Consider the following 19,582-nt stretch of genomic DNA (forward strand, 5'->3'; position numbering starts at 1 on the left):
CTATCATTCTATTAAATGGAAAGAGACTTAAAATAGTACAAAGGTTAAGAATATTACTATTTTATGCTTAAAAGAGATGATCTTCATATCACCTATTAGGACTATCACTGTGTAGGTACTTGTCAAATTGTATTAAATTCAATTTTGAAGAAAACCTAAATGGTTTCAGTTATCATATATCACTTAAATAGGAAAATATTAATAACTCATGACATTTGGTGGGCAGCCCACTCATTATATTGTTAGGAATTCAATAGAGTGAATGAATCAGCATGAAACAGCCATCTCTAAAGGTGTTGCCCATTAGCCATATTATTCTACGAAATGAAAGAAATATGTAGAAACTAGAAACACGGATTTTAGTTTTGACCTGAAAAGAAAATAAAAACATGCCCACTTTCAAACACTGTGTTGAAATAGGTGAGACAAATGAGAGGATTTCAGAGTGATCTAGGCCACAGGAAAGGATAAAACAAACCCAGCCCTACTCCTGTGCCTTCCTCACTTACAAACTAGAAAACTGCTCAAGCATAATAGCTCCTGGGCTTCCTAAGGGATCCTAAGTGGGTGGCCACTGAGGCCCTTTATCAGGGATAATTTATAGAACAAAATCAAATGCAGGTACAAAATCACAATGTGGGTAACAAGGATGGTCAAACTACATTTAACCCATAGGATTACAAGTATAGTCACTTAGCTAATACTGATCCAAAAGGGAAATGAGTCACATGGAAATGAGGTAACTAGGGCACCACAAAGCTAGCTAGGAAAGTAGCTGTGACCTCTTTGTTATAAGATCCTAGGACACATGCACAGAAAAGTTCACAAAGCCACACAAGTGAACTTTTAGTGAGAATTCCAGCAGGTTTTTGATGGGATGGCCAAGAGCTGATGTCAACCTGAGTAGTGGGAAATACGAAGAAGATACTTCACATTGAGTTTTTGCCACTTTGTTCTCTTCTGCATGGTAGCCCACTCTCATCCTGTAGAATGCATGTATTTTCCTATTTTTACTTGGCCCAAACTTGCTCTGCAGAGCCTATTTATTTTCCTTTCTTTAATAAATGTAAAACCTTGCTACCATTTGTGCTTGTCATAACCAATTCTTTGCTCAGGGCAGAAAGAACTTAGAAACCACCTCTAGAAAAGACTCCAGTACCCCACAACCTGGCAACAGCAAGGTATAGGCAAAGAACAAAGACACTTTTAGGAAGGAAAGGGAGCACTGGTCCAGGGACTCTCTGGTCACCCACCCATGCATCTGATGACTAGCTGAGCTTGCTGGACTAGGTGGTGCTAATTACATTACAATCTCAAATTGCTGTTTATACTTAAGGAAGGGAGGCATGCCAGCTTGGCTACTGTTTTTCTTTCCTCAGGCAGAGCTCTCCTTAGATTTGCCTCCAGCCATAATTTTGATGTCTCTATTTGCACCCAATTCTCTCTGACCAAATATTAATTTCTACCTAACTTAGCTTTCTATAATACTAAACAGCAATTAGGGCTCAATTCTCTCTGACCAAATATTAATTTCTACCTAACTTAGCTTTCTATAATAGTAAACAGCAGGATTTGCAAGGATAGCAAATGTAACTCTCTTTGGGACCAAGTTATGCAAGAAATACAACAAACAATGACTTCAAGTAGGAACTCCTAATGGATCCAACAGTTCTGGGTCCTTACAGGGTACACAGACTAAGCCAGTGGTAGCTCAAATCCATATAGCAGGGATAACTCAGCTGTGTGATATTTTATGAACATGTATCAAAATCCTAATCCTTTTAAAAAGAGGGCTTCCATGTGAAAAAAAAGCAAAAGAATTTTTCTTTAGATTTATTCTAAATATTTTAAGTCCTTGAGATTTTGCGTGTTCATTTTATGTTGGCAGTTTAAACAGGTATATTTTATTTTTGCAATAAAAAAATTCACTCAAGAAATGATAGTGATCTTATGGATCTTTATGAATAGATCTTATAGGAAAAATACTCAGGATTTCTGGAAGTTAATACTTTGAGCATCAAATTATCAACTCAATCAAGGCATCAAAAATAAATGGCTGTCTTTTTTAACAGTTACCTAAAATGCCCTTGGGTTTAATCATCCCTGACAAACTATGTCTTCAAAACCCCCACCTCCCAATACATGTATGAAACCAACACGAGACTAGCATCTTTCTTAAGCAAATTAAAGAATCTTACAAACAGCTTGTGTAAAACAATAAAGAATACTTGACTTACAAGCTACCCAAAGCAAACTAAACATACAACCACATACCCTCCTGCTCCCATCTGAAGGCCTTAGTTCATTTGCTGGAAACAAACAACTATACTTTTGCAATGTATCACTATTTTGCTCTATACTGTGAAAAAACCTGTAGCTCATTAAGGAAGTGGGTATTGACTTTATGATTACAAAAACAAATGACCTGGGATATTTTATCAAAGTCCTTAGATCCTTATTCAAAGAACAAGGATAAAGAAGAGTATAAAGAATATAGATGCAAAAAAGGAGGCCACAATACTTCTCTTTCAGTTAAATCCAAAGAGAACTTTTCTTTGTAAGGATGAAAATAGACCGGCTCTTCTTGTCCAGTTTTATATTCTAATGGCAAATTAGTCTCAAGTTTCTCAGGTCCTTCAGGATGGCCTTGATCTACGTCAACTCAAACTAATAAACAAGTTTTCTTTTTGTATGAACTATGGATCTTCACCATGCTATCGACATACCCTCAAAGCCAGCCCACAATCGGGGTACTCAAAAAAGCCAACAGGATGCTCACATGTGTAAACTCCAGAGAATACCTACAAGGTTTGCATGTTTAGCAAACATTCTCCAAGAAGAGTGGATCTGGTGAGGTGGGGTATATTCTGTGTGTGATGTAGGGACAATTCACACTGCAAGAAGACAAACTGATGCTGCCTGGCCACCCTACAGGAAATGAAGCAGTCCCACCCATTCAGAGTAAGGAGAATGGAACTACCATGCAGCCTGCTCTCCATCCAGCAGATGGTATCCCTGCGAGAATGCCCTAAAGGAACAGCAAGGGCAGTCCGTAAAACTGAAGAATTCTTCCTAACTCATTGTCTGTCTCCTTAGCCCAAATGCTCTGTACAGGCAACACATGTGAAAGATGACATCACGAGCAACAAACTGAACCTCACATCCAGCAAGCTGTGTTATGCCCTGATTTGATCAAGCAACAGTTAACGTGTGTCATCTATACTTGACTTTTTTAGAAAAATAAAGTACGAAAAAAATACTCATATACATATTTTATTTTGTGTACATATTTTAAAATAAAAAATTTTCTGGGCATCTTAAAAATCCAAATTCAAGTCCCTTTAATGTGGTATTAAAGACATCGTGGTATTAAAAAAATCCTGTAATACATCGTCCCCCAAATTTTAAGTTTATGTTAGTTTTGGAGTTTAAATTCCTCTATTCCAGCTTTTAAAGCTTAGGAATGTTGTGATAAGAAATCTACCCTATGTTTTAATATATTTAGAATATTCTACCAGCTAAAACTATGTAATCCAGTGAAAGTAAAAATCCTAATTCATTCAGCAAAGACATTATATGAGTTAATTTCAGGCCTGTATAGTTATTGGTTTGGGAAATAAAACAGACCAGTCCCAAACTGAGTGTCCAGGGCCCACAGAGAGCCAGTCTGAGATGCACTAGCGTATCAATACAGGTGCACTATGCTCATTTAGAAATGAATGTTGGTGAACTTTTTTTTTTTACCGAAAAATTAAGTCCTTCACTAAAGACATATTTTGCTATTTCTAAGCTTTTTTTTCAACTTCATATATGTTAGCTACAAATCACACAGAACAACTCAGCAGGGCCTGTCCTCGTAAGTATCTTATTATAAAGACTCTTACATGTTTCATGTTATTCTCTAAGTTCCCTTAGATCTTTTAAATATACCATTATTGGATTTGAGTTCCTCTCCAGCATTTGCCACAGGATGTTATTCCAGGTAGCTTTCTTTCTTTGGGGCATTTTTGTTCGTTTGTTTTGGTGGTACTAGGGATTGAACTCAGGGCTTTCCACCTGAGTTGCATCCTCAACTTTATAATTTTTGAGACAGAAGCTCAGTCACCAAGTTGTCCAGGGCTCCAACCTGCAATTCTTCTGCCTTAGTCTCCCAAAGTGCAAGGATAAAAGTCACTTCTTTGAGAGGCACTTGGCCAACTTTTCAAACAAGACAAATCATAATAGCTGATCTGCATTGGGCAGTTGCCATGTCAGGCACCAATGTAATATGTTACATGAAATATGTCAATCTCAAAGAATCCCATGAACTCAATATTTCCATGATTCTCCATGATACATAACTATGGTTCTCAAACATTTTAAATTTACTATCCTTTCACACACTGTAAAACAGAATCTTTGTTTTTCTGAGTTATATGTAGCAAGATTTCACACATTCACAGTTAAAGCTGAGGCTTTAAAAGTATGTATTATTTATTTAAAATAGCAATAAAATTCTCTTGCATGCTAACATAAATTAATTATGAACTATAACTACAGATTTCAAAACAAAATACAGTAAAACAAGTGTGACTGTCTCTTAGCTTTGCAAACATTTTTAATACCTGCTTAACAAAGTGAGACATCTGGATTCTCATTTGTTTTTACATTTAAAACTACAGTATAATATAGAGCAACCTCAAGCAAATCACTATATTCTTGTGAGAAAATGAAAGTTAAAAAATCAAACAACATCCTAATATTTTTATAAAAATAGGCTTGACTTTCCCATCCCCAGAAAGGTCACAGTGCCCCAAGAGGCCTCTAGTCCTCTAGCAAAGTTTGAACAATACTAATGTTCAAATACCTCCCTGCCAGGGAAAACGCAGGCTGATCCTAGAGGCTAGAAAACATTTCTATCACCCAACTGCTCAAAAAATTGAATATGGATGGTCATTACCTTTTTCCAAATTTTTAAAATAACAACACATACACATTTTTTGACAATCATAGTTGTTAGAACTTGGATCTTCCTGTCTACCATTGTCTGTTACAACTGCTTTTACTCCTAAGAAGATAATCACAAATAAAGAAATGATTGGAGTCTCCAAGGATACCAAAATTCCTGACTTATTTAATGTGAACCAACGAGGACCCTAATTTAACATACTGAACTCTAAATTTTAATACTCTTGGCAAAGAAGGAAAGTATAAATCAAACTCCCAATATAAAACCCATGCTTAGCCATAGATTTGTGTCTCAATCCACATCCATCTCCTGTTTTTTCCCCCCACAAAGATACTATCTAAGCACTAAAGGAAATTAGACAGATGATTATTCTCACGCATGTCGTGGAACAGAGTCGTACATAAAAATTGTGGGGAGAAAATTCAATTAATCATCAGCATTCCCCATTTCTAGTGGGCTCCAACAATAACAGCCCAGTGGTGATCTGGTACATGCGCAGGGTGAACAGGTTTATTCCCCTGGAGGAAGGCCAGGATTATTCTCCACACACACACAGGCATCCTGGGGAGTCGCCCGCTGCAGAGGCCATGACAATGCAGAATGCCCAGTGCACCTGTCGCATGGGCAGATGGGGAGACCGGTGGCAGCAGTCCCTGAGTCAGGGCTAAATTAATTAGCCTTTCCAAAGCACATCATCTAATTATACATCCCTTTAAATACTCAGGACAAAAACAGATTTTAGACAAACTCTAGAGACACAACACACATTAAGCACATTCATGTACTTTTTTCTAACCCTCAAGTGTCCCACAACTTTGGAACACCAAAAATCACTCTCTTACTACAGGCTTTGAGGGACGTTTTTAGCATCCATCAGGTACAATAGTAAAGTAAGAGTACATTACACATTTATTAATTTTTACAGGATTTTTCACACGAGTAAAGAGGGCAAACATTCAGCAGGAAACTCAGCAGGCATGACACATGCATCCCATCCATGTTTGATCCCGTCGTGTCATACTGTGAGTCCACCAATCCTTCCACCCCTCAAAAAAAAAAAAAAGACTTTTAAAACAATTTGAAGTTTTAGAATAGAAACAACTATCAAGAAAAAGAAAAATATTCAGTTTAGTTGGCCTGCCTTTCAAAAAAACACATAGTCTCCACATTTTAACCCATAGATGTATCCTAAAATCTGTCCTTCCACTCTCGAGTAGAAATGATAAATCTATATTTAATAATTCATTCATATTATCTGTCATGTAATCTACTATGTTGCAGCTGCTTGCCTACCTGTTTTTCCTCCTGTTACTGGGCTGTAAGATCCTCAAAAGCTCAGGTCATATGGTCTTCTACACACAGAACTTAAACACATCATCAGTGTACCAAAGATCACAGCAAAGATGGTCTCACTGACTTGAGGTGAGATTACAAACTCCCTTTATCTATATGTAATATCAGAAGTTAGTGCTGAGCTAAATATGCCAGCTAAGACCACAGGAAGGGATCTGCAAACTCTAGGCATTTATTACATTTTAGACAGTTGTGTAGTCTTGCTAGTTAGAAAGTCAGGAAGAACTGAACTTGTCTGGGTTTTCCATTTTTTTCTTTAATTACTTAGAACTGGTAGTTTTCCTTAATATGTGCTTTCATTCCGAAAATTTTTACACAGTTGGGAAAGCTTAGATTTAACACAATGCTAATTTAAAGCCATCCCCTTTTCTCTTCCTTTTTTCCTCTGGAGCCAAAGGAAACAAACCACAGCTTTCCAACCTAATGTGTCTCTAAAACACTTATCAGAACAAAAACTCCTCTAACTTCAATACTGTATAAGACTTGCTATTCTTACTTCTTGCAGGAACTCCTTTGGCTGTAAAGTCAGTTCAAGGACAAAAAAAAAAAAAAAAAAAAAAAAAAAAAAAAAAAAAAAACATGGTTTCCTGGAGATATATGATTTTAGGAAGCACTGAAGCACCATTCAATTTCTCAAAGTAAACTTTCACTTCTGAAAAAACTGGATTTCCGAATAACAATTCCTTATGCTTCCATACTGTCTAAGAAACTTGGAGTTTCCAAAGTCTTCATGGATCTCATGTATTTCTTCTTTTACTATTAAAATTTCCCCCAAAAGAAACTTAGTTTTGCATTATACATGACAATTAAGAAAAATTTTATTAGGAGAACTTTTCTACCACATCGAATCTTCTTCCATCAGTTTTGGTAATTTTTGAAATTGATAGGCTAATAAAAAAAATTCCTTTTGGGCTGGGGATTTAGCTCAGCAGCATAAGCACCTGCCTTGCAAGCAGGCGGTCGTGAGTTCAATCCCTGGTACCAATAAAAAAAAAATTGATAGGCTATACATAGCTTAATATTCAAGGGGACTTCTTTAAGAAAACAAAATATGTGCTAACCATTTCATAACATGTGGAAATAGTCCCTATGGGATAACTAATTTAGTTTTCCATGGCTTCCAATCATCAATGGCCTTGACATCTCATTCTGCGTCTATTTTGAGGAAGGTCTCAAGATAGTATCTGTGAAGTGACTCAAGCTATCTGTCTAGTTTTTTTTTAAGGAGACTAGGGACTCTTCAAAGGTAAAAGTTGAAAGATGTATCGAAAGAAGCCCAAGTGAATAGTACAAAGTTTGTGCTCTAAAACCTTTTTCCTCCATTCCATGAGTCAAACAAATGAGGGTGAATTCTCAATCACTAATGTCTGTGCGAAAACTCCAAAATCTGAAAAACTCCAATGTTTGAAACACTTCTAATCCAAAGAATTCTGGATAATTGATACCCAATTTATATACATATACATATATATATATATATATATATATATATATAACTTAATAATTAATATATAATTGGTACCTCAAGCAAAATTCAATATATTTTCATTCAAAGCAGTGAATCAAGAAAGTGTTTACGATAAACTGGCCAAACAGATAACTTTACAACATTAGGATTATAAACTATTTACTGCAAAGCCATATACTTTAAAGAACTGCTTTTATATGCCATTTATCAGAAGAGGTCAAGAGGACTATAGGACTATCTAAAATGATTCAAATGACATATTTCAAAGCTAAACCTCTGCAGGCCCATGGAGACATTTGTAGTTCTTTCATCATATTATTTTTAAGACTACTGTGATGCCCACTAGGTATAATAAAAGATGCTACCTCAGTACTCTGTAAAAAGAATATTGATTTTGTCTTCCAGAATGGGGATGGTTTTTAGTATACGTATATACCACCTGGCTGTCCTTGTGTGGCTGCTCCATTACAGAGGCATATGTTGGCTACTTGTGTGGAATAAGGAGTTGGTGACCTGTGGTCTCAGAATCAATCTGTCTAGAGATAACATCCATACGAGATCTTTATTAACTCAGGTCTCTTCCCAAATGAACCATTATTAGTGCTATAAATTTAATGACTTTTATAAATCATACCATTTAATAGCCTTGCCTTACATATTCAATAAGAATGATTTCTGATGCTTTGGTCATCTGCCAATTCATTTCTGAGAATCCTTAACCAATCAGAAACAAGTTCATTTTCCTTCCCAAAATTATTTTACCCTTGAGCTTGTATATTGGTTATATTCTTCTTTCCTATATAGACTACATGAGTTGGGTTTCTCCTGGTTACAAGTATCACAAACACACTACGGCTGCAATAAAGAAGATGAAGCATTTATAGTCCCCTTTTCTGAATGCTTCCATGATGCCCTAGGTAAGTTCTAGAGACTTCTGGTTTCCTTTTCCCATTCGTTTCACATTTTTATTCCCCAGAATAAGCTCCTGATTGGTAATTCAATGAGGTTCACACGCTGGAAGGAAGAGCTTTGGCTTTGGAGACAAAGTCACATAGCACTACATTAGAAACTCTCCTTTCACAGCTTGGAGGACATTCTGAGAAGAAACAACCACTGCCTTTTCTTCAAAACTATTCTAACATGTTTCTTTGGACTAATAAATAGTGATATTGAACTAACTTTTTAACTCCATCATTTTGAAGTCATTTTATTTGGATAAATTCTACTGGAGGTTTCCAGCTAATTTTTTTTTTAATTTTTAATGGAAAAAAGGTAAAACAAAATTTTCTAACAAAATAATACATGAATAACAATAGTTAATACATTACCTATTATTTTAAAGTAGCTTCTCAGGGTATAAAACATAAAACTTCCCTAATCAATAATAGCACATACCTTCCTTTTTAATGAAATGAGACACTAACAGTATAACTGACTTGCATTTTTTCCTTTTCTCCTACTATCTTTTCCTCTTTTACCATCTTAGTTCCTTTATTCCTTTTGAAAAATTTTTCCCATTTCACAATATCTGATCTACATTTTATTCTTTATTTTCTCCTTCAGTTTCTCATATTCCAGTTAAAATATTTAACTGCTTTGATCCCCTTATCTTGCTTTCTTCATGCTGTAGTGACTTCAAGACATACTGATCACATTCCTTAGCGCCCTACAATACATAACAAGCAGTTGATAAGCTTCTTTCTGTTTATTTTCTCACTGTCTCCATCATCAGCATATTTATGTTATACTGAGTGCCTGTATACAAAGTTGTCAACTACAAGCTGCTGTGCACAGACTCCCACAGCATGGGCAATGCTAGTGCTCCAGCCCCCTCCCCCGCCCCCCAGGATACAACGCCAGCATCTGCTTCCTCCTCTGCTTCTGTCCTTCCCACTCTCCAAAATGCCAATGGTAGAATGTGAAAAGATACAGGAACTTTTCAAATAATCTAGAGAATAAAAATAAAATTCATACTTCCCATATTCTTTCCAATCTAGTGATCCTATGAGTATAATGATTAATATCTGAGCTGTCACAGCATAGCAGAAAAGCAAAAAGTAGTCAGTAATGAAAAACTTTAGAGGAAAAAAATGAAAGTAACAGAAAAATCAAGACCCTACTATCTAAGGGATACAAAATGAACAAATACTAATCTGTGAAATAATTTAATATGGACTGCACAGCCCTTTTCTAAAATGTGTGGGACCAGTAATATATCAAATTTCAGAATTTTTCATATCTTGGATAGATGCACAGACTTTAGTAGTTGAGCATCCCTAATCTGAAAATCCAGCTAGGACATTCTGGAAATTTTGTATGTTTTTTCAACTCAGATACCTAGATTGAGAAAATTTTAAAACTTATAAATTATGATAAGTAAAATTTGGAAGACAGTTTTTAACAATCTCAGATATATAACCATCTAGAATACTCTCAATCAAAATAAAGGTATTAAGAAAACAGGACAGTAACTGGTGTGCAAACAACAGCAGAAGCTTTAAAGAATATCAGCAACACAACAACCAGGAAAAAAAAAATAAACTGTCAAGACAGGTTATTTGAAACTTTTTGTTATACATAAATAAATCTAAGCATTTATAATTATCTGTTTCAGAGGAGGAGGGTCAGGGAGGGTGGAAAGCATCTTTTGTATCTCAGAAGGAATAGGGAAAGGCAAATAATGAGTGTTTCAGAGAAAAGAGCCAAGAAAATGTCACTTTCTGAAGCATGATTGATGCCCTCCTTTCCTAAAAGCAGATGATGGCTGAAGTGGTGAGCAACAGTCTTTGAATAGGTGGGCAGAAGAGAACAAGAATAAAAATTAATACTTATAGTGACTATTTTCCAAACACTTTATAGTTAAGTATTAACTTGTTTAATCCTCACCCCAAAATTGAGGCAGGTACTCTATCCCCATTTTATAGATAATGAGGCAGGTACTCTATCCCCATTTTATAGATAATGAAAAATTAAGATGCATAGTAACACGTATCTTCCTCAAAGTCACAAAGCCACCGAGTGTCAGAGTTTAGACAAGACAGCTTGGCACATCCTCATTCTTAACCTTAAAGCTATGTGTTAGTGCTATTCTCACTTGAGTTGGGATTTTTACACTGTATCGGGTGCTCAAGTAATATCAACACTAAAAAAATACATATGAATTTCATAGGAAGTTGTCAAAACCCATTTTAATTTTCCCTTCTGAAGAGGCAGTAGAGTGTTGGGGTTAACGTGACAACTCGGGAGGCAGTCAGCTTGAGCTCAGAATCTAAACCATTCCCTCACCAGCCCAATGACCAGGAAAAGGTCACTTACCCAGTGTTAGTGGGTATCCTCACACACACACACACACACCACACACACACACACACACACACACACACACACACACACACACACAAACATACAGAGGCAGCCTCTGTCAGATGGTTGTACATCCCCATCCACTGATACAAGATTTGGCCTACTAGTTGCTTTGATCAATGAAACATGAATACTAGAAATCTGTAATTTCTGGGCAGAAACCCTAGGAGTCAAGAAAAAGTATGCCATGTTCTCTTCTCTTGGTATAATCAAATGTATTTATGGAGGCTAGCTTGGGACCCACAGCCAAAACAACATGGTACAGAGCAGCAAACCTGCCCCCATAACATGGAGGAATAAGACATATTCCTCTGTAAACCACTCGGGGGGGGGGGTGAGGAGTGCTGTTTACTCCAGCATAACCACTTGTCCTGACTCATGCTTTTATATGTGCCTTGGATACTTTTTTCTGGTTGTTGAGACAGAATACCTGACACCAAAAAATTAGGGAAGGGAAGGTTTATTTCTTACGGTTTTGGAGGTTTTAGTCCATACTCAGCTACTACAAGGGTAGCATAGCAGGTGCAGTAAAGAGCAAGTGTAAATGGACAAGATAGAGAGAGATACATCTTCTTCCTATCCTTACACTGTATGCTGGCTCCAACCCTGGCAGGTGTAGCATTCACACCACAATCTGAGCGCTAGACAAGGAACCAATCACAAATGCTAGATTTGTTGGAGTCTATGATTGCATGAGGCTTGAGGGGGCGTCATCCTGAACATAAACCAGAACAACATGAATGCTCTGCCTCCTCGTAGGAGTGATGTGAAAATAAGTAATTTGCAAAATCAAATAAAACAGTGGCTGGCACTGACAAACTCTACAGAAAGATTTTTCCTACAGTTATTCATATATTTTCATATATCAATGGCAGGAATGTGCCTTAGCCAGATATTTACCTGAAAAGAATACAAGTAGAACACAGAACATATGGGAAACGTTCACAATACTAATCAAATCAAATGCCTTTCAGGTTCTCAAATGCTTTCAAATCACTTCTAATCTTACGCTAGTCACCCTTTGAGTTTTTGGAAATTTAGCCCTGTTCAATGCTCCTTTCATATCTATTACTTTTTTTAATTTATTTAAAGAGAAAAAAAAGAAAGGAAATAAAATTTAAAAAAATAAAGCAGTAAAAGGGTACAAATAATACAGAATTTCAAGGAAAAAAATACAGTAAGATACCACTAGTTAATAGGATACATATTGTCATTTGCATTTCTCGAATGACCAAGGATGGGGAACATTTTTTCATGTATTTATTTGCCGTTTGAATTTCATCTGAGAATTGTTTATTCATCTCAGATGCCCATTTTTGGATTGGGTCTTTGAATTTTGGGGGTCTGATTTTTTAAATTCTTTATATGTTTTAGACAAAAGTCCTTTGTCTGAGGGGCAGTTCACTAAGATTTTTTCCCAGTTTGTGGGTTTTCTTTTCACTATGTTGGAGATTTCTTTTGACTTACAGAAACTTTTTAATAAGAGGCGATCCCAGTTATTGACTCTGGGAAGTATTTCCCGTGCGGTTTGAGTCCTGTTCATGAATTCTCTACCTACCCCTATGTCTTCAAGGTTTTTACCCAATTTGTCTTCCAATACATTTAGTGTTTCTGTTTCAGTATTGAGATCTTAGATCCATTTAGATTTTAATTTAGTACATGGTGATAGGCATGGGTCTAGTTTTAGTTTTCGGCATATGGAAAGTCAGTTTTTCCAACACCATTTATTAAACAGACTGTCGTTCTTCCAGTGAACATGTTTGGCCCCTTTATCAAAGATAAGGTGGTTGAGTGTTGTTTGTAGTTCTGGTTGTATCTTCTAATCTATTCCACTGATCTTCGGTTCTGTTTTGGTTCCAGTACCATGTTGATTTTACTACAGTTGCCTTGTAGTATAACTTCAAGTCAGGGATTGTGATACCTCCTGCCTTGCCTTTGCTGCTTAGAACTGTCCTTGCTATTATAGGTCTCTTCTCACTCCACATGAATTTTAGAGTGATTTCTCGAGTTCTATGAGGTATGTTGATGGTATTTTTATAAGGATTGCATTGAATCTGTATAAAAGTTTTGGTAGAATGGCCATTTTCACAATATTTATTCTTCCTATCCATGAGCAAGGGATGGTTTTCCATTTTCTGAGATCATCTTCAATTTCATTTTTCAGTGTATTATAATTTTCCCTGTATAGGTCTTTCACTTCTTCTGTGAGAGTAATTCCTAAATATTTCATTTTTTTGGTTGCTAGTGTGAAGGGTGTGGCCTCTCTTATTTCTCTCTCTGTGACTTTGTTGTTAGAGTATAGAAATGCTATTGATTTTTGAGTATTGATTCTGTATCCAGCTACATTATTGAATTTATTTATTATATCTAGGAGTCTTTCAATGGAATTTTGGGGATCTTCTATACAGAGTATTATGTCATCTGCAAATAATAATAATTTAACTTCTTCTTTTCCTATCTTTACGCCTTTTATTTCTCTCTCTTGTCTAATTGCTCTGGTCAGTATTTCCAATACTATATTAAATAGGAGTGGTGATAAGGGACATCCTTATCTTGTGCCTGATTTTAAAGTAAAGGCCTTCAATTTTTGGCCATTTAGTATGATACGGGCTGTTGGTTTGTCATAGATGGCCTTCATTATATTGAAGTAAAGGCCATCTATTCCAATTTTCTGTAAGGTTCTTATCATGAATGAATGTTGGACCTTATCAAAGGCTTTTTCTGCATCTATAGAAATGATCATGTGCTTCTTACTTTTGGCTTTGATATGGTGGATTACATTTATTGATTTACATATGCTGAACCATCCCTGCATGCCTGGGATGAATCCCATTTGGTCGGGGTGTATGATCTTCTTGATGATTTCCTGCATCCTTTTAGCTAATATTTTATTGAGGACTTTTGCATCTGTGTTCATTAGGGAGATTGGTCTGTAGTTCTCTTTTTCAGTTGGGTCCTTCTCTGGTTTTGGTACTAGAGTAACATTTGCTTCTAGGAACGATTTAGGAAGGATTGCTTCCCTTTCAATTTCACTGAAGAGTTTGAGGAGTGATGGCATTAGGTCATCTTTGTATTTCTTGTAGAATTCTGCAGTGAATCCATCTGGGCCTGTGCTCTTCTTTGTAGGTAAAGATTTAATCACGTTTTCAATTTCATTAATAGAAATTGGATTATTCAGTAGTTTTACTGAATGACCTAGCTTTTGTACTTCGTATGCTTCTAGGAATCTGTCTATTTCCTCTGTGTTATTAAACCTTTGAGAGCAGAGGGTTTTGAAATAGGTGTTGATGATCTTCTGTATTTCTATAGGGTCTGTAGCAATTTCGCCTCTTTCACTCCTTATTGCATAAATATGAGCTTTTTCTTCTCTTTTTTAAAATAAGGTTGGCTAGGGGCTTGTCGATTTTATTTATTCTTTCAAAGAACCAGCTCTTTGATTTGTCGATTTTTTGGATTGCTTTTTTGGTCTCTATTGCATTGATTTCTGCTCTGATTTTTATAATTTCTTCTCTTCTTTTGGCTTTGGGCTTGACTTGCTTTTCTTTTTCTAGATATTTGACGTGTAACATCAGGTTATTTATTTGTATTCGTTATGTTTTCCTAATGTGGGAACTCACTGCAATAAATTTTCCTCTGAGGACAGCTTTCATTGCATCCCACAGATTTACCATCCCGGTAAATTGTATTTGTGTTTTCATTTGTTTGTAGGTATTGCTTAATTTCTTCTTTAATTTCCTCTGTGACCCACTGATTATTCAAGAGTGTGTTATTCAGTTTCCATGTGTTTGTGGGATTTTTGCAGTATCTTTTATCATTAATTTCTAATTTCACAGTGCTATGGTCCGATAGCATGCAAGGGATAATTTTGACCCTTTTGCATTTATTTAAATATGTTCTATAAATTAATATATGGTCTATTTTAGAGAATGACCCATGTACTGCTGAGAAGAATGTGTATTCTGTTGTTGTTGGGTGATATACTCTGTATATGTCTATTAAGTCCATTTGTTCACAGGTGCAATTCAGTTCTTTTATTTCTTTGTTGATTTTCTGTCTGGTTGATCTGTCCAGTTGGTGTCAATGGTGTGTTAAGATCTCCTGTTAGAATTGTGCTACTGCTAATTTGGTTTTTCATTTCTGTTAGTACTTGTTTTATATAACAGGGTGCTCTGGAGTTTGATGCATATATATTTAAGATAGTTATCTCTTCCTCTTGAAGTTTTCCCTTAACCAGTATGTAGTGTCCTTCTTTATCCCTTCTGATCATTATTGGTTTGAAATTCAGGTTATCTGCAAACAAAATAGCCACCCCCACTTTTTTTGAGGTTCCTGTTGCATGAAGTATTATTTTCCATCCTTTGACTTTGAGTCCGTGAGTATCCTTTTGGGTTAGATGGGTTTCTTGTAGACAGCATATGGTTGGATTCTGTTTCTTGATCCATTCTGCCAGTCTGGTTTTTTTAATTGGTGCATGGAGGCCATTTACATTAATGATTATAACTGTTATATATTGGTTTATTGTTGACATGTTATCTTTCTGCTGTTTTATCTTTGTCTTTTGGTTCTGTTTAATTGTCTGCTTTGTTTAGTGGTTTTTTCCCTAGATGCATCTAGGCTGTCTTTCAGTATTCTTTGCAGGGTTGGCTTGATGATCATGAAGTTTTTCAGCTGTTCTTTGTCATGGAAGTATCTTATTTCTCCATCGATTTTGAAGGACAGTTTTGCAGGGTACATCAGCCTAGGTTGGAAATCATTTTGTTTTAGGATCTGGAATACTTCACTCCATGCTCTTCTTGACTTTATTGTTTGTGCTGAGAAGTCTTCTGTGATTCTGATAGGTTTCCTTTATAGGTGATCTGTCTTTTCTCTCTAACAGCTTTTAATATTCTATTTTTTGTTCAATTTCTGGGATGTTCATTATTATATGTCTGGGTGTAGATTTATTTTGGTTACGGCTATTTGGAGCTCTGTATGCTTCAATGATCTTGATATCAGTTTCTAATCTCGTGTTTGGGAAATTTTCAGCTATTACTTCTCTAAATATCCTCTTGACATCCTTTATGTTGTCCCATTCTTTTTCATTTATTCCTATCAACCTTATGTTGTTCCACTTTGCTTCGTCTTGCAGGTGTTGAACTGTTATTTCCTGATTTCTTGTTATTTTTAAAAAGTCTTTCCTTTCCTGTTCGCTAGCTGCAATCTTGTCTTCAAGGTCTGAGATTGTATCTTCATATTCATTGAGGTGGTTTTTACAACTTGCGATGGAATTTTTGATTTCCTTTATATCTCTTTGCATCTGCTTTATGTATTCTGTTTGTTTCTTATATGGTTCATCCAGGGATTCCATCTTTTTGTTTAGGTCCTCCAATTTTTTAACTGTGTCTTCTTTAGATATGTTCAGCATCCCCTTCATTTCTTTTATCATTTCTTTTTTTACCTGAGAGATTTTTTCTAGTTTGAATTCCTTTAAGGCTTCCCAGAGTTGCTTCTTTATTTCAGTTACTATTATTTCAGGTATTTCAGGTATGTGGAATGTGTCTTCTTCTATGCATGGGGTTCCTAGGCTTTCTTGGGATGGGCTGGATGTTTGATATTGCATTTTGGTCTTTTGGTTTGTCATTTTCCTATATTTTCGAGCTTCCAGTGTTGTACAAAGTGAGAGAGAGAGAGAGTTCCCCCAGACCATGCCTAGGCCCGACTGGCTGGGCCCACAGGAAACCGTGGCCTGGTCCCTCAGGTGAGAAAGAGTGTTCCCCGAGACAGGAATGGGATTCTGTGCCTACTCCACTAGCTGGTCCCAGCAGGAAACCGCAGGCAGATCCCCAGGCAATGAAGAGAGTTCCCTCAGACCGAGGCAGGATTCCTGGGGCAGGATTCCTTGCCTAGGCCCCACTGGCTGGTCCCGGCAGGAAACTGTGTGCTGGTCCCCAGGCCACAAAGAAAGTTCCCCTAGACTGGGGTGGGATTCCGTATCTATTTCTTTACAACTCATGCCTTTAACATTGCTGACCAAAAGGCTCCAGTTTTCCTTATACAAAGTTTGATCAGTTGATCTGGCCAGGAAAATTTCCCTTCCAAATATCATATACTTCCATCTGTCTACTCACTTACCTGCCTAACAACCTTACCATCTGCCTATCCATCTTTTTGGAAATTGAACCCAAGTCCTCACGCATGACAGTCAAGTGCTCTACTGACTGAGCCACATCTTTAGCTTTAGCTATGTTTTTCAGGAACAGAAAAGAATATCAGTTTTCCTATCTGTGTATCTATGGCAAACAATTTCAGTAACAGCTGAATCAGTACTCGCTTTGGTTTTATGGATGAAGTATTAGGTAACTACAAGTTTCTTTGCTTCTTGAGTTGAAAGATTCCTATTTGGTAATGTGGAAAAAATTACAGCAAAACATCTTGCCAATTCATACTCCCCACATTTGCCTTCATGGGATTCTGATGATTATCACTATACATGTTTTGAAATAACAGATATTGAAACTACTGATAGCCACCAGAAAGATACTGTGAGGCTCTACACCGAAACAAGTTTAGAAATCACAGACAATCCTGGCAGCAACTTTTATTTTAGACATCTATAACCATATTTTAGAAGAGAGGAAATGGAGGCACTAGGTGATTGCATATCTTCCTGAGAAAGATACAAGTAAAAAGAATAAACTATTGATTAGAACAGAACTATCATCCTTGGGGTCAGACTATTAGGTTTTTTAAAAGGAAAATGCATAGAAATATGAAAAATAACTAATCAACATATTAAATAACCTATCGTAAGTTCATTCTACAATTACTTAACATCTTATGGATTTGTTCTGGTCCATAAACTCACATTTGAAGCAAGTTTGTATGCTAGGATCAATATTAGAGCTTACCTAAACTAAGAAAAGAGACAGCAAGTTATTAATTTTATGTAAAAGCATTATTTGTTTCTCATTAGGGTATTCAATAGATATCTGTCCTGAAAAACAATGATTAGGATGGTTATCATAGCTAATAATCTTCAGAGAGAAAAAAATACTAAAAGACTGCAGAGTAAAAAATACTATCACAGATTTTGACTACTACTAAGTGACAAGTAAAACCAAAAGATATTTCTAGCATTTATCACTTTAATGATCTCTAAATTTGCTTCTCTAAAAAATTTTAATGAACCAAACAGTAGTGTTATAGTATAACAAATGGAATATGTAAATTATTAAAAGATTTGTTTTCTTTAATTTAACTGCTTATTTTTTAATATTGAGGATCAAACTTATTGTCTCATACTAGCCAGGTAGGTGCTTACACCGCTGAGCTAAATCATTGGCACTCTCTTGAATTTTATTCTAGCCATTTTCCTAACCCTGAAAGAAAGACATTTCTTAAAGCTTTGTGTAGCTTCTAGCAAAAATAATTTCCCTTATAATTATACGGAGTCCACCAAAGAAATGCATACACACTTGAGCAGTTCATAATACTAATAAATACCTGGAAGTAATGGGCCAGCACTTTGAACACCTGCAGAAGCCAAAAGTAACTTGTACTAAAATCATGATGTCTCTATAAATTTAATACTGAAATAGTTCTACAAGTTTTTCTTTTCCTGATGCATATATGTTTTTGGCAAACTCTACTGTTATGAAAAAAAACGTGGTATTTTAGCAGATAATGATGAAAGTGAGATTTGTAGCTCATGTCACTCTTGATCATAAAGACCTTGCTTTCTCTGCTCTTGGCTAAGCTCTCATGGATAAAAAAACAAAAGGGAAAGCAAACAAGGAGAAAAAGATTCTTCAGACATCTAAGTCAAAGGAAGGTACATACTCAAAATTCACCATCAAGAACAGATTGTCATAGATGGGAATTCTATTGGAGAAAGACACTACTGTATTTCTAGCTTAGAGAAGGGCTCGGCTCATTTTATATAAAAAATTAAAACTAACAAAATTAGAAACTAAAACACATTCAAAAGCATAACAACTAGAAATGTCCTATTTAGTCCAGCAGGAAGGAAAACTCAGTAATGAACACACTCTCTGGAAAATGTACAATGTCTGTAGCCACAATACAAGGCGAATGCTGTGTGTCATCTTGATAAATTAAAGAAACAGAAACACTGACACAAAAAGAAAAGAAGGAAATTCACAAACAGTGTCCACCAAAAACTGGATAAGAAAGTTTTAAGAGAATACAGCATTGATTAAAGGCCAGGAAAAATAACAAGATAGCGGCTCTATCTAGCTAACCCCCCACTGCACATGCCTATTGTATTGTTTCCTTTGGCACTGACTGCAAGAGAGTTTCATCTTATGTCTAATAATACCATTATTTATGGAATAGAAGAAAAACATCCTGATAAGAATATACCTCAATAGCAAAAGTCTCCTTCTATATAATCTGAGCACACAGATGAAAAAGAAATGCTTTTTAAAAAGCAATAACAATGACAAAGCAAC

General features: G+C 36.0%; 1 protein-coding gene across 9 annotated transcripts in view; it reads right to left on the reverse strand.

The window, feature by feature from the left end:
- The window catches only part of Nckap5 (NCK associated protein 5), a 949,190-nt gene that overhangs the window by 522,968 nt on the left and 406,640 nt on the right, over window positions 1–19,582 (reverse strand). The gene's annotated exons all lie outside the window — the stretch shown is intronic.

The sequence above is a fragment of the Cavia porcellus genome, unplaced genomic scaffold (assembly GCF_034190915.1).
Source record: "Cavia porcellus strain 051 isolate PalLab524CR breed Dunkin Hartley unplaced genomic scaffold, mCavPor4.1 scaffold_12, whole genome shotgun sequence".
Classification (NCBI taxonomy): Eukaryota; Metazoa; Chordata; class Mammalia; order Rodentia; family Caviidae; genus Cavia; species Cavia porcellus.